This window comes from Curcuma longa, chromosome 21, assembly GCF_044706935.1.
Source record: "Curcuma longa cultivar G26 ecotype Majalengka, Jawa Barat chromosome 21, ITB_CL_G26_1.1, whole genome shotgun sequence".
Classification (NCBI taxonomy): domain Eukaryota; kingdom Viridiplantae; phylum Streptophyta; class Magnoliopsida; order Zingiberales; family Zingiberaceae; genus Curcuma; species Curcuma longa.
In genome coordinates, this window is record NC_133881.1 from 7,234,286 (window position 1) to 7,251,979 (window position 17,694).

Consider the following 17,694-nt stretch of genomic DNA (forward strand, 5'->3'; position numbering starts at 1 on the left):
TGCCCGTGGGCGAACCTTGTGCCCGATACCCGCCTCCTAAAAGTAAAATACATTTCTTATACTTCTTATATCATGCAATTTGGAAGAAATAATTTACACTTGCTTTAACTTAAAATGATGTCATGGAAAGAATACTTTATGCATGCTCTATCAAATCGTATTGTGGAAACAATAAAGAAAGTAACGGAACAACTCATACTGAACTGAGTCCATAATTACTGGTGAGAGATGTACTTACAATATCTTACTTCTTATATCATGCAATTTGGAAAGAAACAATTTACACATGCTTTAACATAAAATGATGTCATGGAAATAATACTTTATGCATGCTCTACAAACTATGGACAGAATAAAGAAAACAACGGAGCAACTCATACTGCAGGTGAGAGATGTACTTACCTTGTCTGCTCACTAGGTTTTAATGCTAAGATTTGTGAAATCGGAGACCTTCTCTGAGGTGCTCTAGCGTCTTCTTCGTGCGACCTAGCAAACATCATAACTACAACTTAACCGAAATCATTGACCTAATCTAATCCTTTGATTAATTGTCCATTAATTATTTAAATCTCAATACTTTAATTAATTATTAATCAATTATCAAGCTTAACCCTTAAATATATACTAATTAATTACTAAACTTATTAAAGCAGTGAACTACTAGTTATTACAACAAATTACTAATCAAACTATTAATTACTAATTAAATCATAATTATTTACTGATTGTTAATTCTTAAACTTGATTAATCAGATACCAAGTATTAAGCTGATTAACCTAATAATGTACTAATTAATATGCAATTAATTTAATTAAACTAGATAAATCATCAAGTGAGCCCTTAATTAGTCAACCTAACCCTAATTAATCAAATCTGATTACCATTTAAGTTAATCCACTAATACTCTTAATTAATCAACTTAATCTTAATTAATTAATCTAATTAAAACCCTTTAATTAACTTACCCTATTTAATCCCGTCTTCTTCCTCGCGTGAACAAGAAGAACAGGGTGGCGTCGGCTGCTCGGCGGGAGGAGGCTGAGGAAAGGGGGCGGCGGAGCAGGGGTCTCGCGGCGGCGGTGTGTGGCGTCGGGCGGCAATTGGGCGTCACGTGGAAGAGGGCAGCTAGCAGGGGGAGGGACGCGACCGGACTGTGTACAGGGGAAAACGGAGAGGAGGCGACGGCAGTGGCTCCGCTTCTCTTCACGCAGCGCCGGGGATGACGCGGGACTTCTCCACACGAGCAGGGCAGAACAGGGGATCGGCGTCGGTTGCTCCTCTTCTCACGCGGCGGCGATCAGGCGACGTCTGCTCTGCTTCTCCACGCGGCGGGCGGCGAAGGGCGCGGCGGAGGGTTGGCTAGGGTTTGGGATCTCGACCTCCTCTTATAGCTCTCCCCGTTCCGAATTTTCCGCCGGCGGAATCGGGCGGCGGTAGACCAGGCGCGGGCGCGAGCGGAGGGAGAAAGTCGCGATATTTGAGGAGTGCACAGTAACCCAAACCCGATTAAATCTAAACCACCGGCTAAACCCAATTAAAACAATTGAACACATTACTGTAGTGAACTGGGTTCAATTTTGGTTCGCGTGGTTCACTAACCAAACGACCTCCGATTTGATCCAAACCAGTTTTGTTGGATTCGTCTTCACGAGATGAACCTTTTTTATCTATTTTATTTTATCAAACTCCCTTCTATCATTTAACTAAAGGACCTTTATTATAATTTTAAATCTAATTAAAAATCTTAAAAATAGGGAAAAATAATACGGGTGTTACAGTTGGTATTCAGGATCCATAAGAAAAGATACAAAGGAAATAACTATCCAGCGGAATAAAATAGTTTATACCTTTCCTTTGTAGATTGTGTAGAAGATGTTCGTTACCCGAAAACCTCTTGATCTTCTGCTGTATTCCTCTCCTCTTCTTGGATGTCGTGTGGGCGGCGATCTACCAAGATGAACTCCACCCAACTCCTTCTTTTCCTCTCTTTCAAACCGATGGCAATAAGAGAAAGGGAGAACCTATGGTTGAGGCACCACCTTCTCCTCTTCCTCTCTTCTTTTCTTCCTCTCTTCTTCTCCTCTTCTTGCTGCCACCTTCTTCTTCTCTTCTTCCGTCCTTGGGCGCCGGCCCTATGCGAGAACCAAGGAGATGTGGGCGCCGACCCTAGCTAGAAGAGAACCTAAGAGAAAAGATCAAGGGCGCCGGCTCTAATTTGAGAAGAAGAACCAAGGAGATCTCTAAAGGGGGCGCCGGCCCTAAGTTGTTTAGAGAAGAATATTATGTTATTTCTTTGAGCCGCCCCCTTCTCTCTTTTTATAGTCTTGCCATCTTAGAAAGTTTAGGAAAAAATATAACAGAATTAATATAATTTTATTGGATAACAAAATTTATTAAATAAAATTTTATTGGATAATAAAATTTAATAAAATTTTATTGGATAACAAAATTAATATAATTTTATTCAGGATTAACCAAATTCGAATTCTGTTAAATGAATTCTTAATAGAATTCTTAAAAGAATTCTTAACAGAATTCTTATTGGGTGGATACGAGGCTTTATCCAGAGGCTACAACAGGGACCTAGAGGAGGAATTGGTTTAGGCCTCCTGATGGGCTTAGGCTTCCTGTGTTCTTCCTGAACACCCAACTCAAGTCCATCAATAATAACTCATACCACTAAAGGGTTATTATTGAACTACTACACCAATCCCATATTACAATATGGGCTCCTTCTTATTATAAGTGTATTAATCTCCCCGTGTTTAAGATATCGTATGTCCGTTAATTAAATGAGTTACTGACAACTCAATTAATTAATATCTAATTTCGAAGAGTAGTACCACTCAACTTTATTATCATGCGGACTAAGTCCACCTGCAGGGTTTACATGATAATCCTTATGAGCTCCTCAAGGATACATCATCAGCCTAAATAATTAGGACACAGATTCCTTCTATAATCAATAACACACCATATGTATAGCATTATCTCCCAACTCATCGGGCCTTTTGATTTAATGAATAAATCTCACCCTTTGATGAATTAAAGAAATAAATACTAAGTATATGTGTTTGTTATTATATATGGATTAAGAGCATGCACATCCATAATAACAGAGGTCTAGTTCGATTATATAGTCAGTATAAATCGAACGACCTCAAACGATCCTACTCAATACACACAAAGTGTACTAGTGTAATTTTATAGTCAAGATAAACTAATACCAATTACACTACAACCACTCCAATGATTTATCCCTATTCATCTTGATTGTGAGCTACTGTTTATAATTTATAAGGAACTGATAACATGATCTTCTGTGTGACACCACACACCATGTTATCTATAATATAAATTAAGTGGACAACTGCATTAACATATATAAGAATATAAAATATAAATATTTGACCAAAGTGATTCTCATTTCAATTATTTCAAAATAGATGTTCATACAAAAGCTAGGCTTATAGTATACATCCCAACAATCTTTCACTTATACTAAAAGACTATGCTGCCATAAACGCTGCCATACATCTGATTCTCATCCCCTTAACATGCCTATCAAAAGCTTTCACTGGAAGGGCCTTCATGAAAGGATCTACCAGGTTATCTGCTGATGTAATCTTGGCGACAACAACTTCTCCTCGCTTTACGATGTCTCGTATCAGGTGGTACTTGCGCTCAATGTGTTTACTTGCCTTATGGGCTCGTGGTTCCTTCGAGTGATACTGCACCACTGTTATCACAATAAATTGTAATAACTTTGGGCAAACCAGGAATCACCTCTAAGTCCATCAAGAAGTTTCTGAGCCATACAACTTCTTTAGCTACCTCAGAGGCTGCTACATACTCAACTTTCATTGTAGAGTCCGAAACGTATTTCTACTTTGTTGGGATGTATACTAAAAGCCTAGCTTTTGTATGAACATCCGTTATGCAATATTCTGAAATGAGAATCACATTTGGTCAATGTTTGCATTTAGTTTTATGCAAGTGTCCACTTAATTTATATTGTAGATAAACATGGTGTGCGGAGTCACACACAGAAGACCATGTTATCAGTTCCTTATAAATTATAAACAGTGTTCACAACCAAGATGGATTGGACAAACCATTGGACTGGTTGTAGTGTAATTTGGTCTTAGTCTGTCTTGACTATAGAATTACACTAGTACACTGAGTGTGTATTGAGCAGGACCATCTGAGGATTGTTCGATTTATACTGACTATATAATCGAACTAAACCTCTGTTGCTATGGATGTACATGCTCTTAATCCCTATATAATAACAAGCACATGTACTTAGTATGTACTTCTTTGATTCATCAAAGGGTGAGATTTAGAGCGATAGATCAAAAGGCCCGATGAGTTGGGAAGTAGTATTATGTACATGGTGTGTTGTTGATTATAGAAGGAATCTGTGTCCTAAATATAGGTTGATGATGTCCCCTTGAGGAGCTCATAAGGATTATCATGTAAACCCTGTAGGTGGACTTTGTCCGCATGATAATAAGGTTGAGTGGTACTACTCTTGGATTAGAAGTTAATTAAATTCGAGTTGTCAGTAACTCATTTAATTAACGGACATACGATATCTTAAACACAGGGAGATTAATGTACTTATAGTAAGAAGGAGCCCATATTGTAATATGGGATTGGTGCGGTAGTGCAATAATAACTCTCTAGTGGAATGAGTTATTATTGATGGACTTAAGCTGTGTGTTCAGGAAGAACATGGGAAGCTCAAGCCCATCAGGAGACCAAAACCAATTCCTCCTCTAGGTCCCTACTGTAGCCTCTGGAAATCCTCGAATCCACCTCAGGAAGAATTCATGGAGACCTTCGGAAGAATTCTTGAAGACCTCTTGGAGACCTTCGGAAGAATTCTTGAAGACCTCGGGAGACCTTCTGGAAGAATTCTAGGAGACCTTCGGAAGAACCTCGAAGACCTTTGGAGACCTTCGGAAGAATTCTCGAAGACCTCCGGAAGAATTCTGGAAGACCTCCGAAAGAATTCTGGAAGAATTCTGGGAGAATTCTGTGAGAAATTTTGGATAGGAAATTCTATTTATAAAAGAAAATTTCTGAAATTTTATTAAGAATTTTTCGAGAAAAAATTCTGATAAGAATTAAGAAATTTTTTAAAAGAATTTCCGCTAAGAAATTTCGTCTCTTCTCGTACAAAATTTTATTATAAAATTTTATGAATTAATTTTGTTAAATTAACAAAATATTAATTATGGAATCTCGTTAAGAATTAGCGAGATATAATTAAAAGATTTTGTTAAAGATAAGAACAAAATTAATATAATGGAAACTTATTAAAAAGATAACAAATCTTATCTATAAGATTTTATTAGATTTGTTCTAATTAAATCTTATAAAAATTTGTTAGACTTTTTCTTAAATTTCCTAGATGGCATAACTATATAAGGAGGGGTTTAGGGGAGGCAATAGAACACATCATATAGGCTTCCTCCTCCTCTAGGGCCGGCGGCACCAAAAGGTATTCTTCCTTTCTTTTGTTGCCGCCAACCACACCTCCTCCTTTTTCTATCCTAGGGCCGGTGCCCCTTAGGTGTGCTCTTCCTCTTGCTCTCTTCTCCTCTTCTAGTTCCTTTAGGGCCGACGCTCTCTTGGTGTATTTATCCCCTTAGGGCCGGCGGCCAAGAAGAAGAAGGAAGGAGAAGATCAAGAGAAGGAAAGGAAGGCTTTCTTCTTGCTTGCTTGCTTGCCATCGGAGAGAAGAGTTTTGGTGGAGTAATCTCGAAGGATCGTTGTCCACACAACGTTCGAGAAGAGGAGAGGATATACAGCAGAAGATCGAGGGGTCATCCACCTCCTTCAAGACAACCCGAAGAAAAGGTATAATTTATTGCTTTCCGCTTTAAATAAATTATTCCTCTTATCTCGGATCCTGTAAACCAAACACAAGAGCCCAATGATCTAAATGCGTTGATCAAACTTTGTTTGATCGACTATGAGGGCAACTTAAATCCGTTTCTGAAAAAAATTTTATTCTGCAAGAATTCACCGGAACGGAGTTTTCTAGTGTTTCCCATCATACTTAACACTCCTCCATATTATGGCTCCACCTCCCAAAGTAAACACAAACCCTGAGGTAGATTTACTGCTATCCCTATCTGATTGGAAGTCAGAATCCATGTAACTCATAGAAAGCAAATGATCTGCTTGGTAAACTAACATATAATCTCTAGTCCTTCTCAGGTACTTTAATATATGTTTTACCCGATCCAATGTCCCTGTCCTAGATTACTTTGATATCTGCTAACCATGCCCACAATAAAACAGATATCCGATCTCGTACATAGCATCGCATACATTAGGCTTCCTACAGTCGAAGTATAAGGAATTGCCTTCATTTCCTCTATCTCCTTTGGTGTCTTAGGACACATCTCTTTAGATAAAGGTACTCCATGCCGAAAAGGTAAAAAACTTTTCTTGACGTTCTGCATGCTAAAACGAGCTAGGATAGTATCGATGTATGAAGCTTGAGATAAGCACAACATCCTTTTCTTGCGATCCTTTATTACTTTGATCTCAAGAATTTGTGCACATTCTCCCAAGTCCTTCATATCAAACTGCTTGGACAACCATACCCTTATATCTGATAACACTTTGACACTGTTGCCAATGAGCAAAATGTCATCTACGTATAGTACAAAAAATACCACCATGTTTCTGTCACACTTCTTGTATACACAAGACTCATCCGGACATTGAATAAATTTATAAGACTGGATTACTTCATCAAACCAGATGTTCCAAGATCTCGAAGCTTGTTTCAGTCTATAAATGGACCGATTAAGCTTACATACAAGATACTCTTTGCCCTTTGCAATGAATCCCTCTGGTTGCTTCATATAAATGTTCTCTTCAAGACTTCTATTAAGGAAAGCTGTCTTGACATCCATTTGCCAAACCTCATAATCCATATGAGCAGCAATAGATAAAAAAATCTGGTTAGACTTAAACATGGCTACCGACAAAAAAGTCTCCTCATAATCGATTCTCTCTTTCTGAGTATACCCTTTCGCAATAAGCCTTGCTTTAAAGGTTTCCACCTTCCCGTCTATTCCTCTTTTCTTTTTATAGATCCATTTACATCCAATGACTTTTACACCATTTGATAGTTCTACAAGCTCCCAGACTTGATTAGAATCCATAGATTCTATCTCAGAGTTCATTGCACTTTGCCAAGATGCTGCATCTTTATCTTGGAGTGCTTTATCATATGTCCAGGGATCAGTTTCATGTTCACCAGGGACCAAGTCCGAAAACTCTCCCAAAAATATGAATCTATCAGGTTGTCTAACAACCCTCCCACTACGACGAGACACTACCTGTAATTGTGTATCACTTGTGACATGCGGTGCAGTCACTTGTGGTATCTCATCTTGTACCATTGGTACTAAAGTAGAAGTGTCCCCTCTTATTTCTTCTAGAACAATCTTACTCATAGGCTTGTGGTTCATTACATAGTCCTCTTCTAAAAATCGAGCATTGGTGCTAATAATGACCTTCTGATCTTTAGGACTTAAAACAAATCACCCTTCGTTCCTCTAGGATAGCTCACAAACAAGCAAACTTCTGTACGTGGTTCCAACTTATCAGCGTCTCCCTTCAGTACATGTGCTAGACTACCCCAAATCCAAAGTGTTTCAAACTAGGCTTACGCTCAGTCCACAATTCTGTGGGAGTAGAAGGTACTGATTTAGAAGGTATCAAGTTCAGAATGTACGCTGTCGTTTCCAGAGCATATCCCCAAAATGAATTTGGTAATTTTGAATAACTCATCATCCATCTAACCATTTCCATAAGAGTCATATTCCTTCGCTCCGCCACACCGCTCTGTTGGGGTGTACTAGGTGCAGATAATTGGGATTGAATCCCAACCTCTGATAAGTAACTCCTAAACTCTTCTAAGAGGTACTCTCCACCACGATCAGACCGTAGTGTCTTGATACTTTTATCATGATGTTTCTCCACATCAGCCTTGTATTCTTTAAACTTATCAAAGCACTCAGACTTGCGGCGCATCAAGTAAATGTACTCATATCTCGAATAGTCATCTATAAAAGAGATAAAATATTCAAAATCACCTCTTGCCTTGAATAATCAAAGGTCCACACAAATCAGAATGAACCAATTCCAACACTTCTTTGGCTCTATACCTCTTTGCCTTAAAAGGTCTCTTGGTCATTTTTCCTTTCAAGCAGGACTCGCAGGTTGGAAAGTTTTCTACCACCAGTGAACCTAAAGGTCCATTGGCTATTAACCTTTGAATTCTACTCAAGTTAATATGACCTAACCTTAGATGCCTGTTCCGGCTCCTTGCCGATGATAGCCACGCTACCAGACAGTGTAATGCCGCGTCAACCTGCAGTTCTGCGTCGACAAGAAGGGCCTGAAGAAGCAGACACTGAACGCACGGATTAGCAGGGCACCGAGGAATCCCGGCATGGCCACTCCGACGCTCAAGTCAGGAAGAAGAAAATGAAGTAGTAGAACGTGTAGAGAGAATTCAAGATGGTTTATCGTCATACCTGCGAGGTTTATATAGAGGTGGCGGGAGCGACATCCTCGAATCTCTTTGCTTGCGATTGGTTGTAAGAGCGAGATCATCGGATCGATTTTGTGATAAATTTTGAGCATCTGATGGTTTAGCAACGTAGGTTATCTACTCTGGGTGGCTGAGATCGCGCAGGACCAGGTGGAAGGACTTGGTCTATATCCTAACCCTTGAAGATAAGTTGCTAAACCTGACGAAAAGGTCCGCGTGACAATCTGTTGCCATCTGTCCATTGACATGAGGTCGATAAGAGCTGTTCTATATGTGTGGTCGGGATGTGCAGGTATGCAATAAGCTTAGGCGATTCGATGAGCTGAGCTAGGTGTGCCCCGAGCTCTTTATGTACGCCATAGCTGAGGGAAATGGAGTCTGGACCAAGTCATGAGATCGGCATATGATGCCGGGGTCAAGTTATAAGGTCGGCCGGTGATGCCAGGACCAGGTCATGAGGTCGGCATATGATGCCGGGACCAGGTCATGAGGTCGGCAGGCGAGGCCTATGCTTTGTTGAGCTTGTCGCAAAAGGACGGAGTGTATATGCTATTGTTCCAAGTATTATGGCCTATGATGACTTTATGATGAGGTCGGTCTATGATCGTATGAGATCGGATCCTGTGAACATCATGGTTAGGACGGGATCAACCTATATTTTAACTCCTAATCCTGTGCCGACCTCTCGGTGAGGTCGGTGATGAATTATTACGCGAGATCGAGCTTTGTAGGGGGAAATGAGGAAGGTATCCGACATGATAGCGAGGTCGGGCGATAGGGTGTGCATTCTATTATTATGGGGAGTTGTGGCCTAAGCTGTGAGGAGCTCCTCTGGTATACCAAGATACACGCCGACCTCATGATGAGGTCGGTACTTAGCTAGTTCGTTAGTTTGTTTGGGATGAGAGTGTTGGAACGGATAGGGGAGGGGGTCGGGCGTTTCGGATGGAGGTTAGGAAATCCACAGGTATGGTACCGAGGGATGGGCTCTCCTCTTAGGGAGGTCAGTTTTTCTTACCTTTCTCATGGCCTCGAGAGAACGAGATTTCTTTATCCTTGTTCCACGTCATTGCCCCGTGTTTTTCCCCGATCCTACCTATCATCCACGTCATCACGGTTTACTCTCGCCGGATCAATGCCAAAGATATGTTTGGTTTATTTGCGAAAGTTCTTTTCTCTTATTAGAATTAGAAGATGTGGTATTAATTTTCATTTGTTGCATCGTGGGAGTTATTGGATTAAGAGTATACAAATTATCAACCAACGTATCAAAACATATATTAACCCTATTTTTCTTGACAACAACTTTGTCATCAAAAGAAACAGAATATCCATCCATAAATAATTTAGAAATTGAAATTAAATTCTTTCTAAAAGATGGTACGTAAAGATAATTCTTCAAAATTAAAGTTTTATTTCTCTCAAAAGATAAATAAACATATCCCACTGCAATATTCGTCACTTTCGTAGCATTGCCCATGTAGACGGTAATCTCCCCTTCATGTAGTCGTCTGGTTTCCTGAAACCCCTGCAATGAATTGCATACATGATCAGTGGCTCCCGTATCTACACGCCAGGTGCCGGTAGATAACACCACTAAATATGTTTCAACAACTAATGAATAAGATATACCTTTATTGTTCTCCTTTCTACGAGGACAGTCCACCTTCTAATGTCCAGACTGCATGACCTCCTGCCTGGTAGCCCGATTCTGGTCTCCGAAGAGTTCTTTGAGATTGAGCATCATGTCATAGGCAGTAGGCATGACCTGATGCTGATGTTGCAGCACATTTGACATAGAAGTCAAAATGTAACACCACACCATCTCATCTGCCTTAACTCATTTCCTATGTCCCTCTATCTCCTCTTCAGTAGGATCCTTATCAGACACGCAAGGACAGACTTCGACAAGTACGAACTTGTACTCTTCAGCAGTTAAGACAATGCCCAAGTTCTATTTCTAATCAATATAATTAGGACTAGTAAGTTTATTTTCTTTTAGAATAACAGCAAGTGGGTTGAAAGCCATAATGAAATCCTGAGAATCACAAATTAACATATTTGATCAAAACTTTAGAATTTTAAATAATATTGATTCCTCAAATAATATAATTACGACTAGTAAGTTTTTTTGTGTATGAATTTTTTATAATTGTTTTTTATTTATTTGTCATTTTATTAGAGTTGCAAGTTATTCATTCATATATTTTTAGTAATACTGTTTATTTTTGTTTAAACAGGTTTTCTAAAAAGAATTCAAAAAAAATGTAAATCTTTACATACTGTTTACTTTTAGTAATACTGTTTAAGTTTTAATTTTAAGCATGATACTTTCTCTTTATCATATTTTTGTATGCAGGAGAAGAAAAGATAGCAACGGAGAAGGCAGTAGAGTCTCCGGAGAGCACCAACGACCATGATGATTTGATTCTATCTTTTCTTCATCCTCAGACTTTGTTATATTTGTATTTTGTATGGATTTGATGGATTGGATTTGTAGACATCTCTATTGTGACACTTTGTATGGATTGTGCATCATTTGGATGTTATGGATGATATGGATTGATGTTATCGATGTTATGGATTGATGTTATGTATGGATTGATGTTATGGATTGTGCATCTTTGTATAATAAATGAATGTTGTTGTTATATGGATTTTTGTTATTGGTGCATGTTGATATTGTGTATGTGACAGGTAAAATGTATTTTGTGAATCGATCCATTCGGATCGATATTTGATTGTATTTATGGATTAATCAAGAAATAAACAGAATCTGAGAAAAAAAATTAAATTTTGCGATAAATTTTGTGACGAAAATCTTTTCGTTGCAAATTGGCAACAAATTTTGCGACGAAATTCATTTTCGTTGCAAATTGACAACAAATTTTACGACGAAAATGTATTCGTCGCAATTCTATCGTAAGTTACTATTTATCAAAATTTTACAACGAACAACCGAATTCGTCGCCAATTAATTGGCAACAAAAATTCATCGCCAATTGGCGACAAAATCGCCAATTGGCGATGAATTTAGCGACGAATTCGGGTTTTCGTTGCAAAATTTTATGACAAAAATATTATTTTCGTTGCTAATATTTGCGACGAGTTTTTGGCAACGAATTTAGATTTGTCGCAAAATTTGTTGCAAAAAAGAATTGCGTAGCCCAAGAAGGATAACTACGTAAAGGATATTGTCTAAACTACTCAAAAGACTAACACTACTCGAATAGGTATGTCTACCTTAAGAATTAAGCATCTTAACGATTTCGAATGATAACATCAATCTGAACGTGTATGTCGATGGATGATCCCACTATACAAAGCAAAGCTACCATTTGATGAAGAAAAAACTAGACCAACTACTACATCACTTACATCAGTCAATATATTGCACTTCACTTCAAATTAGTTGCGTACGTGTGGCTCTTTGAGAACAAAAGGCATCATCTCCCGTCCCCATTCTTCCTCCAATCCTTCCTCTTTGCTTACCTCCTAATCCATCCGTCACTTTCATTCTCGTTTTGTTTCCATTTTCCTTTCTTATTCCACTGAAGTAGCTGCCCATGGTTCAGTGCTCACTCTGCCACTTTGCATAAGCTTTCTAAAGCATCCATTAAAAATATAATATCAACGTCCCACGTCGGATTACCACCATCAATAAATAAACCCTTTAAAGCGCCTTTACTTTTATTCTTGAAATTATTTAAAGCATTCAACTTGCAGCTTTGCTTAACACGATATGGAATCCCTTTGCGTGGGTCCCATGTTTATAAATTTTGAAGGCTGAATACAATTTCCCTGTTTATAATTTTATTTTATAGATTAAAATTAATAGAACTTCACTTATTATCCATATCAACATTGATACACTAAGAATTATCAAAATAATATTTATATAAAATATCTCTTTTACTTTATATTAGAGCAACTTTAATAAAAATTACACAATAGTTTTAATAAAAGCTTGTTCCACTTAAATATATTAGAAAGGTGTATTTTAAGAATTTAATTATAAATGAAATGGTATTTTAATATAAAAAAATAAAAAAATACTTTTATAATATAAATAATTAAAGGCGATCTTTTGCCTTTATAATTAACTCGAGTAGCTGCGAATAGGAGACCGGAAGAACATGACTTCGCCTAGAAAATCGCCGGCGAGCCCGCCGGCTCTAACCCCTGATCGGGAGGATGCACTGCTGCCGGTGAATGGCGCCCTGGGTGAAGAACTGACACCGGCGTCTTCATTAGCACTCGTGGTCAACAGTCTGGACGTCAGAGAGGAGGCCGCGACGGTGGATCAGCGACGGCGGCGTCAAAACGAAGGAGCGGGGATTCGCGCCGACGTTGCTGGAGAGAACAAGGCGGCTGGAAGAGACAGCACCGCCACGAAAGAAGGCGCTTTGGCTGCGGATGGCGGCGCTCGTGCTCTGCATGATCTCCTTCTCAGTGATGGTCTCCGACAAGACGGACGGCTGGGCGGGCGACTCGTTCCACCGCTACAAAGAATTCCGGTATGGTGGGTGGGAGCCGACACGCTTTATATTTCTTCTCGAGGATGCATTTTCCACCGTCGGATCCTGATCCAGTGACGGGCGTTGGCTCCGCAGGTACTTGGTAGCGGTCAACGTGATCGGGTTCGTGTACTCGGCGTTTCAAGTGTACGAGAGCATCCACCGCAGGCTCACCATGAAGTATTTTATCGGCCGTCCGACGGGCTATTTTTTCGACCTCTCCATGGATCAGGTGCGTCAAAAATGACAAATTTTATATTGAGAAAAACATAATTTAAAGGATTTTACCAAAAATTTCTACTTAATGATTTCCGAGGCCGGGTATGGCTTTCGTTTAGAGTATAATGTTTCTTGCGAAACTGTTTAAAAAAAACAGAAAAAGTTTGTTATTTGATCTAATAAAACAATAAATAAATTACATAATGCATTTAAAATTTAGATGTACAATAAGTATTATTATTTTGCTGTCTCTTGATATGAGATGAATTTCGTGTCTAATATTAACAACAACTTCTCAAGTCTTTATAGCTACGTACGCTTGTAACACTTTTTATTATGATCAAATTAATAAAATATTTTATGTGTTATCTATGAGTTTATCATTTTTGGAGTACTAATGAGGCAATTGTAATACGTGAAGGGTGAATTGTGATGAATAGGGTATTTACTATATGTAGGTTGATCTTAGACTTAGTTTACTTGAAGTGAATGGCAGAAGTGGAACTAAATTAAATATTGTGAGAAAATTAATGGAAAGTAATGTGGCTGTGAAATCTGTCGCCTGCTAGATGAGCCAAGCCTTCTCCCATAGTCAGAACCTACGTAGATCAGCACGCGTTAGAGGACTCACTGAAAGTCATCTCGACGAGGCCCCTTCAATACCTAAGTCAAACACACACGTTAGAGGACTCACTGAGAGTCATCTCGACAAGGCCCCTCCAATACCTAAGTCAAACATGAATAATGAAAAAGATAGAATAGTATAAGAAGAAAGACAAAATTACCATTAATTGTCCTATTTATAGAGACATGCTTCCAAACTCTAACGGACTATCGGGCCTCGAATCTATGAGTTGTTGATAGTGAATGTGGATTTTATCCCAATACAATCTGCAAGCAACTAGGCTAGATATGCACCATGTGAATCTGATTTGATCAGTTGGAAGAGGATCTTATCCCTTGGTATAAGAAAGCATGTCAAACATAACCCACCAAAGTATATTAACTACACTCCTGCAACCAAACCATCTTGGAGAAACGAAGAAGATGAGGAGGACTGTGCGGCTTTTGATAGTTCATCCTCTAGTAACCAACTTGACAAAGAATGGGTTAACTCATTCTATACGGAAGGTGGAGGGTATAGTTCTGACATCTGCCACTACTACTTCTTATGTATCTGCTAGTTCGACCCTAATTTATAATACAGATGAAGAGATGATAGCTCACATTGAGCTAGAGGAGGGACTAGAAATGGATTATCCAGTCATGAAGGAGTCCCATGTTCTAGCATCATCTTCGGCAATTTCTACATACAACCCACCAGAAGATACAATGATGGGACCCCTGCAGTATGCACCTGCAACTGAAAGATCATCACATCCAACCCGTACCAAAATCAATATTTTATTGGTACCAGAATAGGCAAATTGAAAAGGGGCTATAACAATGAACAATGGATGTTGCCTTCGGCCCAGCAACAAACAGGTGCGCTTCTAGTGTTACCTGAAAATATTCGGCTATATAATTATGTCATCTCCAGGTGGGAATCAATCACCACCAACATCGTGGATTCAAATATATGGTCCACAAAAGATCTAAAGTTCAATTTATAGAAAACTTACTGGGAGAAATAGAAAAGAAGACCTTTGTGACAAAAGATCAAAGTTCAATTTATAGAAAACTTACTGGCAGAAATTGAAAAGAAGACCTTTGTGCAATGGCGGATGATGTACCCAGAACAGTATGATAAGCTGATAAGTTCTGCCGATAAAACCCAGAATGTGCTCTCCCAAATTAGAAGGATAATAACTTTGGAAGATCCGGCTTCAGGCTACAACGGCTGAACAAAACCAGGCCTACCTAGACTTGGAGAGGCTGGTCTGCACTAGTACCAAAGACCTAGTAAGCTACATGAATCAGTACAAGGAGCTGATGGCCAAGACTGGCCGAATGTTCATGAACGAGGAACTATCAGAAAAATTTTACTGCAAGATGCCACCACTGATAGGAAGCCTTATCCCACTATCTTGAACAAAAATTCAAGGAGAAATTCAGAGGTAATACAATTGGGGTACTTCTGAGAATCCACCATGCTTATCAAGAGCTGCTAGAGATGTGCAAGCAGACATCATTGCAAAGGAGCCTGAAGGATCTCCAATTTTGTGCTCAAATTCAAGTCCTAGGTTATTACCAAAACAAGAGAAAATATGGCCTAAGAAAAGCGCAAAGTTACAGAGGTAAGCCTCATAAGACCCATGTTTGTGTTATTAAAAGGAAATATCAAAATGACATGACAAAGGATAAAGAAGTGCAAGTGTTATATCTGCGGTGAAGAAGGTCACTTTGCTAGGGATTGTAGAAATAAGGTTAGGTAATAAGGAGATAATTGCCATACTGGAAGAATAAGGAGAGAATTGCCATTCTAGAGGAACTGGAGCTACCAGAAGACTTTGATATAGTATCAACAGATCTAGAGGAATCTGATAACGACGCAATATGCAGTATGTCAGAAGGAGAAGCAGAGACGGAGCAGTATTGCAATATGGTAACCAATGCTCTTCCCATTTAATAAATCATTATTTGTGCTATTAGGCAAAAGCCAAGGATGGCAAGTCCAGGTTGATATCCCTGAAGAACAGGCTAACTGTATGCATGCATGGCAAATCAATGAAGAAGTTAATACGCTGCAAATCAGATGCTTGTTCTATGGAAGGGAAACAAGTCAAAGGTCAAGATTAAATTGTATGACTTGCTTATTAACTGCCTGTGGACCATGCGCAGATTATTATTTAAAGACGGAAGTAAAGATAGCACCACTAAAGCAAGAACAGTTTAATGATAAAAACTTAATCCAAGAGTTACTTAATTATATTGACTTCTTGCTAGCAGAAAACAGAAGACTCCAGACTGAGCTGGACAGAGTTAAAGTAAATGGAGTCATGGAAGAAGACCAGCTATCTGAAGGAATTAATGGAAGACCTCAGAGAATTAGCTATTAAAGATTTAAGGAAAGGAAAAGAATAAATTTCTTTCCTAGAAGAACATACTATCTCCAAGACAACTGGAAGGGTAGTATCACCAAAAAGAGGGCAATTAATAAGCTCTACAATATGGTGGTAAGCTTTGAACTACGAAACATAACCCCTTTTCGATTAATGCAATTTTGGATATAGGGGCTACCTCTTGCTGCATAGATAGAAGATCTATACCTTCGCAAGCCTTGGAAGAAAATTCATACATTATTATGATTAACAGTGTAAAATCGATGCAAGCAGCTAATTGAAAGTTGAAAGGAGGACAAATGGTCATCAAAGAAAACAAATTTTGCATCCCCTTTACATATTCATTTGAAATGTCATTAGGGGAAGGTATCCAGATGGTCATTAGCTGCAATTTCATAAGAAGTGTAAGAAGTGGAGTAAGAATATAAGGTAACCTGGTAACATTTATAAAGATATTACCACAATATCCACTAACCATGCATCATGTGCAATAGAGGAATTAAACTTGGAAGAGATGTAGCATGTGCAATAGAGGAATTAAACCTGGAAGAGATGGAGTATTTGGACATTCAAGAGTAGGTACTTTTTACCATCACTCCTTCTAACACTAATGTGTTGCTAAAACATGGGTAGCTTTTGGCTAGATTGAAAGAACAAGGTTATATTGGTGAGAACCCTTTGTAACATTGGGTGAAGAACAAGATTACCTATAAAATAGACATTATTAATCCGGATATCACTATTCAAGATAAGCCCCTGACTCATGTCACTCCTTCCATGAAGAAAGCTTTTGAAAGTCATGTTAAGGTCTTGCTTAAGCTGAAGGTTATCAGGCCCACTAAGAGCCGCCATCGGACTGTGACAATGATAGTACAGTTGGGAACCAGTATTGACCCAATTACTGGTAAGGAAGTAAAGGTAAGGAACGTATGGTCTTTAATTATAAAATTTTGAATGACAATACATATAAAGACCAGTATAGCTTCTCGGATATCAACACAATTTTAAGGAAGGTTGGAAATTCAAAAATTTATTCTAAATTTGACTTGAAGTTAGGATTTCATCAGATAGCCATGGACCCGGCCTTAGTAGAATGGACAACTTTTATATGTCCATCAGGACTATACGAGTGGCTCATGATGTCATTTGGGTTGAAAAATGCACTAGCAATATTCCAGAGAAGAATGGATGAATGATTTAAAGGTACCAATGAGTTTATTGCAGTATACATCAATGATATATTGGTCTTTTTCAGGTTAGAAAGGGAATACATAAAATATCTGGAGATAATGCTCAACATCTATGAATGGAATGGGTTAGTTCTCTCTCCTACCAAATGCAAGCTGGCGGTACCAAAAAGTAAATTCC

At 38.7% G+C, this 17,694-nt stretch overlaps 1 pseudogene; it reads left to right on the plus strand.

Moving 5' to 3' along the window:
- The first annotated feature begins 12,724 nt into the window (after positions 1 to 12,724).
- On the plus strand, positions 12,725 to 13,531 carry LOC141814162 (CASP-like protein 4A3; annotated as a pseudogene).
- Positions 13,532 to 17,694: the final 4,163 nt, after the last annotated feature.